Genomic DNA, 14,879 nt, shown 5'->3' on the forward strand with positions numbered 1-14,879 from the left:
ATATGGCCCCTCAAGCCTGCTCCATCATTCAATAAGATCATGGCTGATCTTCTACCTCAACTCCACCTTCCCGCCCTTTCTCCATATCCCTTGATTCCCTTACAGTCCAAAAATCTATTGATCTCAGTCTTGAATATAATCAACGACTGAGCATCCACAGCCATCTGGGGTAGAGAATTCCAAAGATTCACAACCCTCTGTGCGAAGAAATTTTTCCTCATCTCAGTCCTAAATTGCTGACCCCTTATCTTAAGACTATGACTTCTAGTTAGACTCTCCAGCCAAGGGAAACAGCCAGGAAGAAGCATCCAATAGGGTAACCAAGAGTCTGTTCATTTTCCAATTGGCATGGGAAGGCATTACGCCGTGAGAATGGACATGTTGGCCGATCAATAGGAGGGGCAGTCAGAGGGAGGAGGTCATGTGATGAAACCTCCAGGATTAAATCCAGCCAGAGTTGGCAACCCAAAATCAGCACTATAGTCACCAGTTAAAACTGAAGGAAGCGCAAATGCAATTTTTTTTTGTGCACACTTGCTCTGCTGCTAAATTTATTGCTAAAAAGTTTTGTGCCCGTAGGATTGAATGTAGCAGGTTGCTCTCTAGTGAAAGTCAGGAAATGCACAGTCCAGCCTTTAGCATCTGAAAAGATGAGTTATCATCGGGGTCGTGGGCCTCATCCCGAGAGCTCCAGCTAGCAAGAGTCCACATTTCCTTTCTCATTGATTCCAAGTGGTGAACAATTACAGTACAATCTACTCAGAAGGTTGTGAATCTTTGGAATTCTCTGTGGTGCTCAGCCATTGAGTACGTTCAAGACTGAGATCAATAGATTTTTGGACACTAAAGGAATGAAGGGATATGGGGATAGGGCGGAAAAGAGGAGTTGAGGTAGACGATCAACCATCTTATCGAATGGCGGCTTGAGGGGCCATATGGCCTATTCCTGCTCCTATTTCTTTAGTTCTTACGTTCTTAAATCGACCAGGTCTTTGGTTAAAGATTGCATAAACACATTTTCTCCCCCCAGAAGGAAAATTTTGAAGTACAGCAAAATATTAAAGGGAGAAACTAGCTGAGGCAAGGCAGCAGATAAGAATCGACAATAAAGTGTCAGATGGTTAGCAACTGTATCTACTCCTCTGGGAATTACCAGCTAGCAGACCAATCATTGCAAAAGAAAAAAAGGGATCATCTCACTTTCATTTGGAAAACAAACAGAAGAGCATGGAGTTTCCGCTCGGGGTGCAAACGGCAAAATGAGGCCAGAATGCGCTGGACATTGTGTCGGTTTTGCCGAGCTGAAGCTGCCACACAAACTCATTAGCATAAGCCTGAACGTAAAATCCATGAAACAGCGTAATCGATTTGTGATTGGAACAGGGCCAATGGGGCCTCATCTTTGAGTAAAATCCGTGAAAAAAAGACACCGGGTTGCCCCAGTGTCTAGAACACTAAAAACCCACCAAGGCGCCACCAAAAAATAGAAAAGACATTTTTTTTGACACACCCAATTAAACGAAATTAGACCAAAGTGCCATTGTCTTCATCGACGATGCACTCCAGTCACTGCGGTGCCCATCGGTCCCACTGGGGCCTCAAGTTGCTGGGTGTGGTCATATAAAAGGCAAGGGGGAATAAAATTCCCTTCGGAATGAGGCTGAAGTTCACAAGGTAAGACATTTTCTCTGTGTCCTATGGCTACAATTGACTGCTGGTCACTGCTGTCTTCAATTAAGTAATTACTGCAGCAGAGCAGGACACACCTGTGTGACTCCAATTGCCTTCGGGTCACAGATCTTACGGACCAAGAGCAGATCAATTGACTGAATTTAAACTGAATTTAAAGTGATTTAATTACAGCAGCAGGAGGAGAAACATATCTGGGTCAGTGGCTTCAATCGACTGCTGGTCACTGCAAGCCAGGTGACTATCACTGGATTCGTGTGTCCGAGATTCCGAGCGCAATGTGATGAACATCCCCGAGCGAGCTACAGGCACATGTCGCGCCTCCAGACGCAGCGCGCCCAATGTTGGAATCAAATTTGGGCCTGCTGCTTTGCCGGTAAGTCCTGAGGTGGGGCAGAAGAAAATGTAGGAGGGCCAATTATGGACCAGTAGTGGCCCACAGTAACGCGGTGGAGATCGAAGGAGCACTCCTGCTACTCCCGGCTCCACAGGAGGGGAAGTAAAAAAAATAAAAACTTTCCCTACGATTTCTTCAGCAGCCTCCAGCTGTCCCTTTAAGGTCCCTGTTTAGGCCGCTGTAGAACTGGAAAAACTAGTTGGAGCTTGCAAGGCGCATGCTCCACCTAGTTTTTCACGCATTTTTGCAGAAGGGTCCTGAAGCAGATGCAGGACCCTTCTTCGCTTATTTAAATTGATCCCATCACTGGTTTCAGGAGGCCGCCAGGGACGCCTAAAAACAGTGAGGTCCAACATGCCACCAGGACGGATTAAGGCAGGACCTTGCGCCAAGAAATTTTATACATTGTGCCCGTTGTACGCCCAATAAATGATAAAAACACCCACTAATTTCTATCCCAGTGTGTCCAAATAACTTTTGCTGAATGTGGCCCACGCAAACTGTCAGGATGTCAGATCAAGCCCACCGTATAAAATTAATTTGACACCCCTTCTCCAGAATGTCAGTGGGTTTTTGAATCATGGGAAGCAACATGGCAGAGTGCAATCCTGCCCCACCACCTGATACCCATGCACATACATTCTCCAATACTAATCAGACGCGGGGGCCTTGGCTGATTTCTCCCTCCCCCAGCCCAAAAAACACTTACCAGTGGTCTCGTGAGAAGCATTTTGGTGTGGAAATGCCTGTGTAGCCCAGAAGACTCCTTGCACATTAGAAAAGTTTAAACGGAAAACAGCTCCATCGGTGAATTTTCAGGTGGTTAAGTTAGATGTACAGCTGACAAGTTTGTTACAAGGTGCCCCATATTTGTTTTAGTGAGTGTTAAATTGATTCAGAGTATCGTGTTTTGGTGTAAACGCAGTGAGAGTTTGTCGGAGAATGACTTCTTCTATAAGTTGCCTGGGCCGGGTAGTAATAGCTGTTGGTTTAAACTTATCATTCTGTTATAACAGCACTGGTAACACATGACTTTGTTTGAACAGCCATTCAAGGTTTGCATAAGCATTGCCAAACATCTGCTCTTTGACCGAATTTGAGTTTCAAAGTTCAAAAAGTCCAGCACAGTGGGCTGGTAAGTGCAATATAAAAGCTTGCAGTTATAGTTTCTTTTGTATGATCCAAGACTGAGTTTTAGTTTCGTGGCTGTTTGATGTTGGTGATCACTAAGAGTTGCTGCTGCTGCTTCGAGCTTCTGCTTGTTCTTTCTTTTGCTTTGCCTTAAGAGAGAGATATAGGCCCCGATATTAACGCAAAGGCAAGTTTCGAGTGGGGGGAGTGGGGGTTGGGATGGGAGTGAATTGCTTGCGCAAAACCCAGAAGAAAATTTAGCGGGTCGGAATGTCCGATTTTAACTTGATTGCCTAATTAAATTTTTCCTCCGGGTTTTGCATCTCCAAGTTGCGACAGCGGGCGTGATGCACACCCGGATGACGTAATCTCAAATCGACTATTTAAAGGGCCAATGCAAAAATGGAATTTGGAGGAGTTAGGAGGCCTTGGAAGATGACGGTGAGAGTTAGTGAACATGGATTCAGGCCGAGCAAGGCCAGCACCCAGATTTAATGATGCTTCCCTCGACTTACTGCTGGGTGCAGTCAGGTGCAGGCGGGAGATCGTTTTCTCCAGCAATGAGAGGAAGAAACCTGCTTCTCTCACCAAGAAGGTGTGGTTGGAGGTGGCTGAGGAGGTGAGCAGCAGGAGCATTGTGCCCCGGTCTTGGATGCAGTGCAGAAAGCGGTTTAATGACCTAGCCAGGTCAGGAAAAGTGAGTACAGTTGCTGATTCACCTACATCCTGTGGTGTACAACACCCCCACCCTGTCTTGTCAAGCATACTCCAGCACATCACTCCTCACATCCACTTAAGTTTCAACAGCACCTATCCTTCACTTTTTGTGCACTTCCTCACCTCCCCATTTATCCATCCACCTCTGTCACTCACCCCAGTCCTTATGCAATTTGATGTATCTGTCTCAGTCACCCTCACCCAATGCATTGCTTCCATCGGGTGAATACATGACCTTCAGTCACTCACAGGTCTGTTACTTCGCCCCTTGTAGGAGAAGAGACTGCAAAACGCAAGGGAGAGAGGACTGGAGATGGCCCGTCACAAATTGTGCAGCTCACAGATGCAGAGGAGGATGCCATGGAGATAAGTGGCACATCTGTGGCCTTGTCAATCGGAGATGGAGAGACTGAACTCACAGATGCCTGGTGACAGAATTAAAAATATCTCTGACACACATGCTGACTTTATTTCATCAATGACAGAACTATGAGAAGCCTGAGTACAGTGATTGTCAAGATCGTTACTTTGCCAGGGCTAATTCATATCCATTTCCTTTGTCTTCCAGGGCCTTCACGCGTACAGCAAGTCTGTGGACAGGCCTGATGACGATTCCTCAGAGGACCTCATTCCTTCTGAGGTTGCACCGTCACAGGGTGTGCAGCCATGCACCAGTGCAAATACTCGCACTTCAGTGGTTCAAGTTAGAGAGTTAGTTGGGTTTTCACCTGGTGATTCACAAATCACAAATGAGCACGAGTAGACAGTGGTGGCAGGGGCAGTTATGGAGAGTCTGTGTTGGGGGTCGCACTCGTCTCCAAGCTCTGCTCTCAGCTGGACACAGATGCTGAACCCTGGGGGCCATCGTTGAGAAAGAGAATGATAGAGGTACAGCCCCAATTTTGCGAGGTACTGGCAGATCAACCCTGGTTCAATGAGGAGTGTAGAAGAGCATGCCAGGAGCAGCACCAGGCGTACCTAAAAATGAGTTGCCAACCTGGTGAAGCTACAACTCAGGACTATATGCGTGCTAAACAGCGTATGCAACATGCTATAGACAGAGCTAAGCGATTCCACAACCAACGGATCAGATCAAAGCTCTGCAGTCCTGCCACATCCAGTCGTGAATGGTGGTGGACAATTAAACAACTAACGGGAGGAGGAGGCTCTGCAAACATCCCCATCCTCAATGATGGTGGAGTCCAGCTCGTGAGTGCAAAAGACAAATCATCAGCCAGAAGTGCCGAGTGGATGATCCATCTCGGCCTCCTCCCGATATCCCCACCATCACAGAAGCCAGTCTTCTGCCAATTCGATTCACTCCACGTGATATCAAGAAACGGCTGAGTGCACTGGATATAGCAAAGGCTATGGGCCCCGACAACATCCCTGCTGTAGTGCTGAAGACCTGTGCTTCAGAACTAGCTGCGCCTCTAGCCAAGCTGTTCCAGTACAGCTACAACACTGGCATCTACCCGACAATGTGGAAAATTGCCCAGGAATGTCCTGTCCACAAAAAGCAGGACAATAAAAGGCGGGATTTCAGAGCGCTGAGAACAGCTGAGAGGAGCCGAGCCGAGCGGAGCTGCGACCGAGTTCGAAGTGACGTCAGGAATCAGATCGGGACGCGACACAGGGGAGGCACCTGATTGGTGAGTAGGTTCAGGTGAGTATTTCTACTTATCAACAGTAACTGAAGTAAAAGGAAAGGGAAGGTCTGCAGGTCTTATAGGAAGTAGCGTTTATTTTTTAGTGAATCAAGGTCCCTAGTGTAGTTAACATTCTCTAAATTGAGAACAATTTAAAGGAGTAAACTCCTTAAAGGGAGTGGTAAGTAGTTTTTCTTTCCTTTTTATTCTCTTGACATTGCAGTTGTTGTTAAGCTAACTTAAGGGTTAAGTCATGGCAGGAGATCCCAGGGCCGTGTCATGTTCCTCTTGTGAGATGTGGGAATTCAGGGCTCCTTCCTGTATCCCTGATTCCTTCACCTGCGGGAAGTGTGTCCAGCTGCAGCTATTGTTTGACCGCTTGACGGCTCTGGAGCTGCGGATGGACTCACTTTGGAGCATCCGCGATGCTGAGAAAGTCGTGGATAGCACGTTCAGTGAGTTGGTCACACCGCAGATAAAAATTACTGAGGGAGATAGTGAATGGGTGACCAACAGACAGAGGAAGAGTAGGAAGGCAGTGCAGGGGTCCCCTGCGGTCATCTCCCTCCAAAACAGGTATACCGTTTTGGATACTGTTGGGGGAGATGGCTCACCAGGGGAAGGTGGCAGTGGCCAGGTTCATGGCACCGTGGCTGGCTCTGCTGCACAGGAGGGCAGGAAAAAGAGTGGCAGAGCTATAGTGATAGGGGACTCGATTGTAAGGGGAATAGACAGGCGTTTCTGCGGACGCAACCGAGACTCCAGGATGGTATGTTGCCTCCCTGGTGCAAGGGTCAAGGATGTCTCGGAGCGGCTGCAGGACATTCTGGAGGGGGAGGGTGAACAGCCAGTTGTCGTGGTGCATATAGGCACCAACGATATAGGTAAAAAACAGGATGAGGTCCTACAAGCTGAATTTAGGGAGTTAGGAGTTAAACTAAAGAGTAGGACCTCAAAGGTAGTAATCTCAGGATTGCTACCAGTGCCACGGGCAAGTCAGAGTAGGAATGACAGGATAGCTAAGATGAATACGTGGCTTGAGAGATGGTGCAAGAGGGAGGGATTCAAATTCCTGGGCCATTGGAACCGGTTCTGGGGGAGGTGGGACCAGTACAAATTGGACGGTCTGCATCTGGGCAGGACTGGAACCAATGTCCTAGGGGGAGTGTTTGCCAGTGCTGTTGGGGAGGGTTTAAACTAATGTGGCAGGGGGATGGGAACCGATGCAGGAAGTCAGTGGGAAATAAAATGGTGACAGAAACAAAAGGCAGTAAGGGAGAGTGTACAGAACATGACCGGACAGATGGTCTGAGAAAGCAGGGCAAAGACCAAGGGAAGTCTAGATTAAACTGCATTTATTTCAATGCAAGAAGTCTGATGGGCAAGGCAGATGAACTCAGGGCATGGATGGGTACATGGGACTGGGATGTTATCGCTATTACTGAAACATGGATAAGGGAGGGGCAGGACTGGCAGCTCAATGTTCCAGGGTACAGATGCTATAGGAAAGATAGAGCAGGAGGTAAGAGAGGAGGGGGAGTTGCGTTCTTGATTAGGGAGAACATCACGGCAGTAGTGAGAGGGGATATATCCGAGGGTACGCCCACTGAGTCTATATGGGTAGAACTGAAAAATAAGAAGGGAGAGATCACTTTGATAGGATTGTACTACAGACCCCCAAATAGTCAACGGGAAATTGAGGAGCAAATATGTAAGGAGATTACAGACAGCTGCAAGAAAAATAGGGTGGTAATAGTAGGGGACTTTAACTTTCCCAACATTGACTGGGACAGCCATAGCATTAGGGGCTTGGATGGAGAGAAATTTGTTGAGTGTATTCAGGAGGAATTTCTCATTCAGTATGTGGATGGCCCGACTAGAGAGGGGGCAAAACTTGACCTCCTCTTGGGAAATAAGGAAGGGCAGGTGACAGAAGTGTTAGTGAGGGATCACTTTGGGACCAGTGATCATAATTCCATTAGTTTTAAGATAGCTATGGAGAAGGATAGATCTGGCCCAAAAGTTAAAATTCTAAATTGGGGAAAGGCCAATTTTGATGGTATTAGACAGGAACTTTCAGAAGTGGATTGGGAGAGTCTGTTGGCAGGCAAAGGGACGTCTGGTAAGTGGGAGGCTTTCAAAAGTGTGTTAACCAGGGTTCAGGGTAAGCACATTCCTTATAAAGTGAAGGGCAAGGCTGGTAGAAGTAGGGAACCTTGGATGACTCGGGAGATTGAGGCACGAGTCAAAAAGAAGAAGGAGGCATATGACATGCATAGGCAGCTGGGATCAAGTGGATCCCTTGAAGTGTATAGAGATTGCCGGAGTAGAGTTAAGAGAGAAATCAGGAGGGCAAAAAGGGGATATGAGATTGCTTTGGCAGATCAGGCAAAGGTGAATCCAAAGAGCTTCTACAAATACATAAAGGGCAAAAGGGTAACTAGGGAGAGAGTAGGGCCTCTTAAGGATCAACAAGGTCATCTATGTGCGGAACCACAAGAAATGGGTGAGATCCTGAATGAATATTTCACATCGGTATTTACGGTTGAGAAAGGCATGGATGTTAGGGAACTTGGGGAAATAAATAGTGATGTCTTGAGGAGTGTACATATTACAGAGAGGGAGGTGCTGGAAGTCTTAACGCGCATCAAGGTAGATAAATCTCCGGGACCTGATGAAATGTATCCCAGGACGTTATGGGAGGTTAGGGAGGAAATTGCGGGTCCCCTAGCAGAGATATTTGAATCATCCACCGCTACAGGTGAGGTGCCTGAAGATTGGAGGGTAGCAAATGTTGTGCCTTTGTTTAAGAAGGGCGGCAGGGAAAAGCCTGGCAACTACAGACCGGTGAGCCTGACATCTGTAGTGGGTAAGTTGTTAGAGGGTATTCTGAGGGACAGGATCTACAGGCATTTGGAGAGGCAGGGACTAATTAGGAACAGTCAGCATGGTTTTGTGAGAGGAAAATCATGTCTCACGAATTTGATTGAGTTTTTTGAAGGGGTAACCAAGAAGATAGATGAGGGCTGTGCAGTAGACGTGGTCTACATGGACTTCAGCAAAGCCTTTGACAAGGTACCGCATGGTAGGTTGTTACATAAGGTTAAATCTCACGGGATCCAAGGTGAGGTAGCCAATTGGATACAAAATTGGCTTGACGACAGAAGACAGAGGGTGGTTGTGGAGGGTTGTTTTTCAAACTGGATGCCTGTGTCCAGCGGTGTGCCTCAGGGATCGGTGCTGGGTCCGCTGTTATTTGTTATTTATATTAATGATTTGGATGAGAATTTAGGAGGCATGGTTAGTAAGTTTGCAGATGACACCAAGATTGGTGGCATTGTGGACAGTGAAGAAGGTTATCTAGGATTGCAACAGGATCTTGATAAATTGGGCCAGTGGGCCGATGAATGGCAGATGGAGTTTAATTTAGATAAATGTGAGGTGATGCATTTTGGTAGATCGAATCGGGCCAGGACCTACTCCGTTGATGGTAGGGCGTTGGGGAGAGTTATAGAACAAAGAGATCTAGGAGTACAGGTTCATAGCTCCTTGAAAGTGGAGTCACAGGTGGATAGGGTGGTGAAGAAGGCATTCGGCATGCTTGGTTTCATTGGTCAGAACATTGAATGCAGGAGTTGGGATGTCTTGTTGAAGTTGTACAGGGCATTGGTGAGGCCACACTTGGAGTACTGTGTACAGTTCTGGTCACCCTATTATAGAAAGGATATTATTAAACTAGAAAGAGTGCAGAAAAGATTTACTAGGATGCTACCGGGACTTGATGGTTTGACTTACAGGGAGAGGTTAGACAGACTGGGACTTTTTTCCCTGGAGAGCAGGAGGTTAAGGGGTGATCTTATCGAAGTCTATAAAATAATGAGGGGCATAGATAAGGTCGATAGTCAAAATCTTTTCCCAAAGGTAGGGGAGTCTATAACGAGGGGGCATAGATTTAAGGTGAGAGGGGAGAGATACAAAAGGGTCCAGAGGGGCAATTTTTTCACTCAAAGGGTGGTGAGTGTCTGGAACGAGCTGCCAGAGGCAGTAGTAGAGGCGGGTACAATTTTGTCTTTTAAAAAGCATTTGGACAGTTACATGGGTAAGATGGGTATAGAGGGATATGGGCCAAGTGCAGGCAATTGGGACTAGCTTAGTGGTATAAACTGGGCGACATGGACATGTTGGGCCGAAGGGCCTGTTTCCATGTTGTAACTTCTATGATTCTATGATTCTAAATCCAATCCGGCCAATTACTGCCCCATCAGTCTACTCTCAATCATCAGCAAAGTGATGGAAGGTGTTGTCGACAGTGCTATCAAGCGACATTTACTCACCAATAACCTGCTCACCAATGCTCAGTTTGGGTTCTGCCAGGACCACTCGGCTCCAGACCTCATTACAGCCTTGGTCCAAACATGGACAAAAGAGCTGAATTCCAGAGGTGAGGTGAGAGTGACTGCCCTTGACATCAAGGCAGCATTTGACCGGGTGTGGCACCAAGGAGCCCTAGTAAAATTGAAGTCAATGGGAATCAGGGGGAAAACTCTCCAGTGGCTGGAGTCATACCTAGCACAAAGGAAGATGGTAGTGGTTGTTGGAGGCCAATCATCTCAGCCCCAGGTCATTGCTGCAGGAGTTCCTCAGGGCAGTGTCCTAGGCCCAACCATCTTCAGCTGCTTCATCAATGACCTTCCCTCCATCATAAGGTCAGAAATGGGGATGTCCGCTGATGATTGCACAGTGTTCAGTTGCATTCGCAACCCCTCAAATAATGAAGCAGTCCGAGCCCGCATGCAGCAAGACCTGGACAACATCCAGGCTTGGGCTCATAGGTGGCAAGTAACATTTGTGCCAGATAAGTGCCAGGCAATGACCATCTCCAACAAGAGAGAGTCTAACCACCTCCCCATGACATTCAACGGCATTACCATTGCCGAATCCCCCACCATCAACATCCTGGGGGTCAACATTGACCAGAAACTTAACTGGACCAGCCATATAAATACTGTGGCTACGAGAGCAGGTCAGAGGCTGGGTATTCTGCGGCGAGTGACTCACCTCCTGACTCCCCAAAGCCTTTCCACCATCTACAAGGCACAGGCCAGGAGTGTGATGGAATACTTTCCACTTGAGTGGATGAGTGCAGCTCCAACAACACTCAAGAAGCTCGACACCATCCAGGGCAAAGCAGCCCGCTTGATTGGCACCCCATCCACCACCCTAAACATTCACTCCCTTCACCACTGACGCACAGTGGCTGCAGTGTGTACCATCTACAGGATGCACTGCAGCAACTCACCAAGGCTTCTTCGACAGCACCTCCCAAACCTGCGACCTCTACCACCAAGAAGGACAAGAGCAGCAGGCACGTGGGAACAACACTACCTGCACATTCCCCTCCAAGTCACACACCATCCCGACTTGGAAATATATCGCCGTTCCTTCATCATCGCTGGGTCAAAATCCTGGAACTCCCTTCCTAACAGCACTGTGGGAAAACCGTCACCACACGGACTGCAGCGGTTCAAGAAGGCGGCTCACCACCACCTTCTCAAGGGCAATTAGAGATGAGCAATAAATGCCGGCCTTGCCAGCGACGCCCACATCCCATGAACGAATTTTAAAAATGTGCCACGCTCCCTCTCCACAATAGCGGAGAGGATGGAGGAGTCCAGGTCCAACAGTGGTGGATTGGTGTTGCGGGTAATTGCGAGAATGTCTGCCATGGAGAGAGTGGCCAACTCTGTGGAACTTCAAGCATGGATCTCAAGTGAGTCTATGCAGGCCATGACCACGGCCGTGCAGGAAATGTCTGCCGCCTTAAACAAGATGACAGGTACCTATCCGTGGCCTTACAACTCGTCTCTGATCTGCACCAAGCTGCTCTCCAGCAGAGCGGTAGGAGTGATGTGGCCCTGGCAGCGAGTTGATGGTGAAAGGGGACATAGAAGTGGGAACTCCACTCAAAGCGCTCACACTTCTCACCCGTTGCCCCCCCCCTCCCACCCCACCCATCCACCCACCCCGTACCAGACATGTTGCCTCGTCTCCCGATGGCCGAGTCTGCTCCTGCACAGGTGCAGGTGTAGCGGTCTTTAACAGGGCCCTCAGGTTCCAAAACCCAGAGGTTGTAGGCGAAGAGCACCTTAGCAGTCAGAGTAGGGATCTGAGCAGCCAGCCTCTCCCTCTGCTGAAGCCACGAGGGATGCACCACGTAGAAAGCAATTGTAATTCACCAAGAGTATTCACAAGGGTGTTTGCAAAATGTAATGTTGTTAAGTTTCCTTTTTTTATAACGGCATATAAAATGTAATGATTTGCATCACATCCCTGTCGTGCCGATTATTGCGTCCCAAGTGCCAACTTGCCCTTTCAGTAGCTTCATGATGAATGTGAATAGATGACAGGACCCATTGGGAGATGTGCAATGGATGTATGCTTGGTTGAAGGACTGTTTTGAGCAAAGTTGGAGGGGGGAAGCGGTGCTGGGAACGGTCACAGGATTTCATCTTTTATTTTTTTCCAGTATGAGTCACGAGCTGAACCCTCGAGCTATTAGGGCATCCCTGGCAGCCCAGGCAGCAATGTACGTGGCTGGTCTGGCGATGGATGCGCCACCTTCATATTGTCCTCCTCCTCCTCCTCTTCTTCAATGTTCTCGTCATCAGAAGAATTTGACGAGTGCCTTGGTCATCCTCCACCTCTAATCCTCTCTTCTGCGCAATGTTTTGCGGGGCACAGCACACTACTATGATTCTGGACACCCTCACTGGTGAGTACTGCAGGACACCTCCAGACCTAAACAGGCACCTGAAGCGTATCGTCAACATGCCGATGTCTTGCTCGATGACACACCTGGTGGTTATGTGGCTCTGGTTGTATCACTCTTGCACCTCATTGGTGGGGTTCCTCACAGGCGTCATGAGCCAAGTTTGAAGGGGATATCCCTTGTTTCCTATGAGCAAGCCCTTAAGTCTGTTTCCCGGTAGGAAGACGTTTGGAATGTTGGACTGCACTATAAAAGCATCATGACAGCTCCCAGGGAATCTGGTGTACACCTGCACGAACCTCTTCTTGTGGTTGCACACCAGCTGTACATTGATGGAATTAAATCCCTTGCAGTTGATAAAAACTCCTGGTTCATGTGGTGGTCCTCGGATTGCCACGTGTGTGCAATCGAAGGCACCCTGTGCCTGTGGGAAGCCAGCGATAGAGGCAAATCCAACTGCCTGCTCATTATGGCTATTGTCGTCACAGGGGAAATTGACATACATCAACACTCAGCAAACAAACCATCCGTTACCTGCCTTATACATTTACGTGCAGCCAACTGAGAGCTCCTCGAGATGTGTCCGGTGGTGCACTGGAAGGAGCCAGATGCAAAGAAATTGAGGCCACTGGTAACGTTAACTGCGACGGGCAATGCATGGCCACCAGGCCCAGCCAGGACCAGCTCTGCATGAAGGAGCCTGCAGATGTCTGCCACCACCTGGCGACTCAATCTGAGCCTTCGTAGGCACTGCTCCTCAAGAGGCATAATCCACGTGAGAAGGTCTACAGACAGAGGCTGAGCTTCCTGGACCTCTCTGAGTCACTAATATTTGATAGATTCTCTGTAAAGTGAAGACAGTGAAGTACTCAGACCATTTGGAACCACCGCCACCACCCCCGACTCAATCCTTCCATCTGCACAAAACAGTCCTACCCACACATACACCCATTGTAAACGTGCCCAATGGGTGGCATCAAGTTTTGCCGTTCACGATGAGGGATGTGCAAGGGTGCTTTGATGAAAGGGACTCAAGAATGGACAAGACGTGGCAGTGGTGGTGACAAATATGACACTTACTGAAAATATTTTTAAAAAACGAGGAATGAAATTCATGACATCACGTCACACCCTTGTGCATACCCTTGGTGATCACAAAACCTTCGCCTTCCTCTTCCTACTACTTCTACGGGGTGCATCCCTTGTGGATTCAACAAAGGTAGTGGCAGTTTGCTCAGGTCTCTGCCCTGACTGCTGAGATGTTCTCGACCTAAGCCCTCTGGGTTTTGGAGCCCATGAGGGCACCTCCAAAGACCGCTCCACCTGCACCTGTGCAGGGGCAGACTTGGCCGTCTGGGGAGGAGGCAGCATTGCGGGTACTGGTTGAGGGGGGGAACAACAGGTGAGAAGTGGGAGCGCTTTGAGTGAAGACCCTTCTTCCATGACCCCTTTTGCCATCATCTCTCTCCTGGGCCAGGGCCCCACCATTCCTACCACTCTGCTGGACAACAGCTTGGAGTACATGTGTGATGCCTTGTAAGGCCAGTGTTAATGTATCTTTCTGCCTGTTAAGGTGGCAGAATGTTGTTTACCCTGAGTCCGAATGGCTGTTGCCAGGGCCTGAATGGACTCATTTCTGAGCTGTGCTTGAAGCTCAATGGAGGCTGCCATTCTCTCCATCGCAGCCATTCCCGCACTTACCTGCGTCACCAATCCACTAATGCTGGAGGTGGACTCCTCTATCCTCTCTGCTATTGTGGAGAGTGAGCGTGGCACGTCTTCCAGTACGTCGCAAAGGTGCATCTGTACCTCAATCATTCTCCTTTTCAAGGATGGCCCCCGGGGTTCAGCATCTGTGTCCAGCTGAGCAGAGCCTGGAGAGGAGTGTGCCCATCAACGCAGACTCTCCACAGCTGTCCCCGCCACCAGTGTCTGCTCGTGCTCACTTGTGTGTGGTGAACCAACTAACTCTCTAATAGGACTCACCAAGGCATGAGTATCTGCGCTGGTGCATGGCTCGCCATGATGTGATGGTGCGCCCTCAGAGGCATGGAGCTCCTCTGAGGAATCGTCCTCATCCACGTCGTGTGCCTCTTCAGCATTCCTTGAAGGCCCTGGCAGAGAACATACAGCTATATTAAGAATCATCGCAGAAGTGATGTTGCGATGAGCATCCCGAGGTGTGCAACAAGTTAATCATCGATAACATCCCTCACACACATCATGAATTGATGTTAAAATTCTGTCACAAGCAGTTTGTGGGTTGCCAGTCTCGCCATCTCCGATGGCTAGGCATTCAACCGTGCGGCTGAGATCTAATGCCTCCTCCTCTGCCTCCTCTCGCATGCATTTTGTTAAACGTGTGAGATTGAAGGTGACGTGTTCACCCGATGGATGCATTGTTTTGGGTGAGGCTGACAATGAAACTGATGCATCAGAGGGTGAGTATCTGACTGATTCATCACACTGCATCAGGATTGGGGTGAGTAAAAGTGGTGGGTTCACAAATGGGGAGGTGAGGAAGTGC

The 14,879-nt window shown here is 48.5% G+C and overlaps 2 protein-coding genes across 3 annotated transcripts in view; one reads left to right on the forward strand and one right to left on the reverse strand.

Moving 5' to 3' along the window:
* The window catches only part of tk1 (thymidine kinase 1, soluble), a 44,856-nt gene that overhangs the window by 25,021 nt on the left and 4,956 nt on the right, over positions 1-14,879 (reverse strand). The window contains exon 1 of one of the 2 annotated variants that reach the window (XM_068004003.1): positions 2,796-3,049. The exons of the other annotated variant lie outside the window; for it this stretch is intronic. The gene's annotated coding sequence lies outside the window, so the exon portion shown is untranslated. Of the gene's footprint in view, positions 1-2,795; positions 3,050-14,879 lie in introns of those variants that run through there. 2 annotated transcript variants of the gene reach the window in all.
* Positions 3,151-14,879, forward strand: part of afmid (arylformamidase) — a 51,070-nt gene continuing 39,341 nt past the window's right edge. The window contains exon 1 of the mRNA XM_068004006.1: positions 3,151-3,221. The gene's annotated coding sequence lies outside the window, so the exon portion shown is untranslated. The remainder of the gene's footprint in view (positions 3,222-14,879) is intronic.

This window comes from Heptranchias perlo, chromosome 23 (genome assembly GCF_035084215.1).
Source record: "Heptranchias perlo isolate sHepPer1 chromosome 23, sHepPer1.hap1, whole genome shotgun sequence".
Taxonomy (NCBI): Eukaryota; Metazoa; Chordata; class Chondrichthyes; order Hexanchiformes; family Hexanchidae; genus Heptranchias; species Heptranchias perlo.